Source organism: Bactrocera dorsalis, chromosome 1 (assembly GCF_023373825.1).
Source record: "Bactrocera dorsalis isolate Fly_Bdor chromosome 1, ASM2337382v1, whole genome shotgun sequence".
NCBI lineage: Eukaryota > Metazoa > Arthropoda > Insecta > Diptera > Tephritidae > Bactrocera > Bactrocera dorsalis.
Genome location: NC_064303.1, coordinates 94794695 through 94799849, shown reverse-complemented (window position 1 = coordinate 94799849; position 5155 = coordinate 94794695).

Below are 5155 nucleotides of genomic sequence, written 5' to 3'. Positions count from 1 at the left end.
AAAAGTGACAAGGTTGGAAATGTGTGCTATAAATATGAAAAATATATACATACATATATACGGGGTTGTTTATTGCTTGTTTACATACCCAGAAATGGATCTAATCACTGAACAAAATTTGCTTCGAAAACGTCGGATCTTCTTGGAACTTCAGTTTTTGCGCAAGCTTTATTTTGTACCTTTTAAATCGACGTAAATTGCGCCAAGTCGTTCCATACGTCAGTCCGAGCAAAGAAGAACAGCTTCGAATCGACTCTCCACGCTTTTCGTCAACACTCTCAGCTACGGCTGCTATATTTTCTTCACTGCGTGCTGGACTTGGTCTATTCGGTCGAATATTATCCAGTAATGAATGCTGAGTTTTTCCATGATGAAAGGTTATACGATACTGAACAAAAATAGCATAACATCCTTACACGACTCACGGGTGATCTGTAAAAAAAGGCTATTGAAAAAAGTATGTACTTCTACTTGAGTCATCCGTTTATATAATTGAACTTCCAATGCTCAGATCCTCTACTATCACCAAGAGATATATGTTTTGACTTGATCGATGCAGCAGAGCTCCCACCTTATAGTTAATATACTTTATGAATATCATTTCTATAGCTTAGTCAGCTGTGTGGTAATTTTTTTTTACTTGTTATTTTTACCACCGGAGCTTGAACCCACAAAGCTGTGGGTGTATTCTCCTAACAAGGCCGCTTATATGAATGTGAATGCACAAATATTTTCTATTAAATTTTTCACATTTAATTAAGTCCATTTATAGCATTGGTAATCGATTATTTTCTATTTTTATTGACCATTGCGAAAATTGTTTATTTGTGAGCTTTAATTCAATTTCGGACTTATTTCAAGGTGCGCCTACAGCTGAACGCGAGCGCTTCGCTATTTTTAAATTATTATTATTATTATTGTCGATTTTGTTTGCCTTAAATTATGGCTTTTTAATATAAGTTTGCTTAACGGCGTGTATTTATTTTATTACAGCAATGACCAGGCTTGCCCATAACTTAAGTGGTATGCATACCACTTCACTCTTCTGGGTAATAAGAAAAGATCGGCGGTTCAACATATATATGTAAGTATATATTGGTTTTTGTACAAATGTTGTATATATAGCATACTTATTATATATATATATTTACATGTTATATTTTATTCAAATATATCACCCTGTGCTTAATAGAACCATCACTGCCGCTTCGAAATTGTATTTTTATGAGATTTTCATTTGCATTTGCCGCCAAAATGCAATCGTTGCATCCATAGCGGTACTTTTCCTTGCTTATTTATTGCAGCTGTGCGAAAACACAGCTGATGACAAGCGCTGATAGACGAGCGGGTCGCAGCGCGCTACAAGCACACGCTTGTATGTGGTAGCTTTACAAGCTCGTTGAACATATTCGAACTGTTTTTTTCCTTGTTGTTATTATTGTTGTTTTCAATAGTCAGCCACATACATATTCTCAGTTATGGGAAAGAGATTACATTGTCTGTGTAGAGATTCTTATTAGCCTTTGACCGAAGCTTTCAAGTTGTGTTTTCTTAGTTGTGCTTGGAGGGGGGTGTACGGTTGGTGATGTAGAAATCGGAAAGGTTAAATACGAGCTTGGCTTACCCGTTCCAATAAATCAATGGGTCACTTTGAAGTCAATGCAAAAATGTTAATAATTCTATTGTGCTTTATTGTACTTGCAATTAACTCAACAAGTTAAGCTGAAATCTTTGGTTTGCTTGCCAAGTCACAAGTCCAGTGAATAACTGGAGCACACGACAGCTGGAATGTTATACAATTCATTAAGGCTTAGATATGTTGCTTCTTTGTATGCTTTGATTTATATTTTGTGGAGTCTTTCACACGAAAATTTAATGGATTATTTAAATTTCTAAGCTATAACTTCAAATAGTTAGAGAAAAAACGTTTAGCCAATGTAAATCCAAAAAAACAATCGGGAATTTCGTACGTTCCACATTCAATTGTATTTTACTAGGTTCCGAGTATGAGAAACAGTATTGGTTACTTATTGAGGTGTGTGGTTCTGGAATCTTCTAACGCATAAAGAAACAATTTCCTCTTCATCTTAACGAAATTGCTTTTACAATTTCGGTTATGAAATCTTGTCAGCTATCTTTTATGTTTCAACTTCCTTCGAAGAATTGTTTTATTCGAAAAATAAACGAAAAGTGGATACCTAATGACTCGATCTTCATGAGCCATTTACAACACTTCCGAGTACGGTCTGCCTTGCTTTTGATTCTGCTACTTTTTGGGGTCTCCCTTTTTGGGGATTGGAAAAAGCACACTTAAATTCCAATCGTCCGACGATGTTGAAGAGAGAATCCAGATGCAAAGAAGCTTATGCATGTTCCTTATGTATTATGCTTTCACTGCCATTTATCAGGCTGGAGAAGTATTCCCTCCATATTTTTAGTATCCTCTGCGCATCAACCACCAGATCACCTCTGAGTGTTTTATAAGAGAATGCACAGGTCTTGATAATTTCGATTAGTCGTCTCATCTTTTCGTTCAGCTTGTCAAGCTCTTCATACACACCCATATCGGCCTCTATCTTTGTTGTCTTCAAATGCGTCTCGCTTCTCTCTGCAACTCTCGACGTCAACGTCTCTCCCATCACAAATCTCACACCGAATTTTCACTCCTTCTTATGTCCACCGTAGTAAATGTCACAAGGACCTACTCGCCTCAGTCCTTGTCCCGTCTATCGCATTTTTTGGACTACGGTGATATCGGCCTTCACTCCAGCGAGGCCATCAACCAGCTGGGAAGCGGCACCTTCCCAATTAAGGGACCGCACATTCCAGGTGCATGTCCTAAAATCGTTATTCTAAGTGCGTTTGCCGTGGTCTTCAACTCTTCCGAGGATGCATTGGTGGTGATTTCAAAACCCAGCACACAACCCTGGCGAGGGATGGTTTGCCTTCTCTGTTCTACCCTGAGGATACTTGGTCTATGACCGGAACTCGTGAGCTGTTGGAGCTATATTTAAAAGGATAGTTTCTGGCCACTCCCAAGTGGATGATAATCAGAGACCTTTCCTCACTTGCATGAACTTCAACACATTACTCCATCCTTTGACCTAAAATCTAGCATTAAACATTGCACATATATGTATTGTATATATATGTAAGTCAACTTTTATAAAACCTTTCTAAACTATCGTACAAACAAGCTTCCAGCTTCTTTATTCAAAGCATCGTTATTGTCGTTTTTAGTTTGTTGAGGTTGAATAGTGTAGAGTGATATTTAAAGATCACAAATGAGTTATCAAATTCATCGTCTCCACAAAAGACTTTGAAGCTTTTCGCCTACGAAGCAATAAAAGGTGTTATCTGCCTCGAATTACCACACCGAAACTCTCGAAGCTCATTAATAATAGTCGAGCTGAGTGCACAGAGTATGAAATATTTTAAAAAATGGAATGTTTGGCTTCTATTTACTTACTGAAGCCTTCCACTCATAACTAACTCTTAGCTTCCAAAAAGTTGATGGGATTTTTGAGTTGAACTAAATGACTTAAATTTTAAATTAAAAACCAATTTCAAAACATTAGCCTGCAATAAAAGTGAATGTAGACCCAAAAGCGAAGAACATTGACTACCTCACCAGCAATTAGTAAAGTTTAAGAGCCGGGCAAGAGTTCGAGCCTCTCTCCAAATTAAACTAAACCGCGTTGAACTGACCTGCGCCAAGCGACAAAGCGCCAAAATTGATAAATTCTAGCGGCAGCGCTTAGAAAAATTAACAACTCATAACAATAACAACGGCAACAATATTAAGAATTATGAGCAATAACAATAACAAATGCCATACTCGTACAATTTCAATTACAATTTGTGAACAACAATAAAAATAAAGCAAAGGTAACAAAGAGTAAAATTAAATTAAAGACAAAAACAATAAAAGTGAAGGCGCATGCGCAAAAAAAAACAGTAATTGCGCGCAATTGTTTAGCTATTTGTTATAGTAAGAAGGTCTATTTGAGTTTGTGACTTGACTTGGACGCGATTCTACTGCATGCTTGGCACTCAGCGAGCGCGCCGCGGCCGTTTTGGTAATTGCGACATGACCACAGCGGCAATATCGTGCACACGACCGGCGTGTTGTTGTTCGCGCGCGGCCAACGAATGCCTACAAATATGAGGGTGGTCCTATAGTGTTGTTTTTTTGTTTTGTCCGACGAATTAGCCCGCTCTGTGGAAGCGTCCAGGGTGATCCTATTAAAGATTTGCCCCGCAGAAAGGAGAGAGAATGACGCTGGTATAAGGCAACAAGAATGCGACATGCCAAGCTTCTACTGGGAGTTTACAAGCTCGCAAGATTTAAAGATATGATGAACCTCCCCCAAGACAAATTCCACCTCCTTGTTGCGTTCTATACGGGCACTGCAGGCACAGAAAGCACTGGTCCAACATAGATATAGTCTCTTTCGAAAACTGTCAGTCTTGCGTTATGGACCAGGGAACTCCAGAACATCTGATTCTAGATTGCCCAGCAATTTGTAGAAGCAGGCTTAAGACTCTAGATTCCAGCTACGTGTACAGGGAGAACATCACCTCAGTCGCGCCCAGAAAGTTCCTGAAATTTTTCAGAGTGTTGGACCTTTGTGACAATATGTAATATAGGAGAGGCCGCAATAGACCATGGCTCGCAGTTGAAAACACCTAGAATATAGTCTTTCTTTCAATGAACTCCGTAGACAGCTACCATGGAGTATAATATGACCAAAGTCCATGTTCGCGATCAGCAGATTGCTGTTTTATTGCAATCATCTCCATTGTCAGCGTTTCGGGTGCCGGTCTCTCCCTTCGGATAACAATCGCAGCCGTGAGAGCAATGCGAAGCAGTTTGTGTGTTGTCTTGTGATCGTCGACTAAACAGGGAACTACAGAACAATAGAAACAGTGGATTTCCCCTGCGAACCGAATGAGGCGAAGATTGTCCTATTAGCTGGATCGTCGCCGCTTTTGGTATTCTCGAGGTGTCATATACATTAACTACTTGTACAAGGCAAATCGATGACAGAACTTTACTGTGTCGAACTATTGGACTGAGTCCACGTCGAATTGTAGAAAAAACTGCACGATTTTAGGAGAGAATTATCTTTACATTGTAACCACTATCAATCTG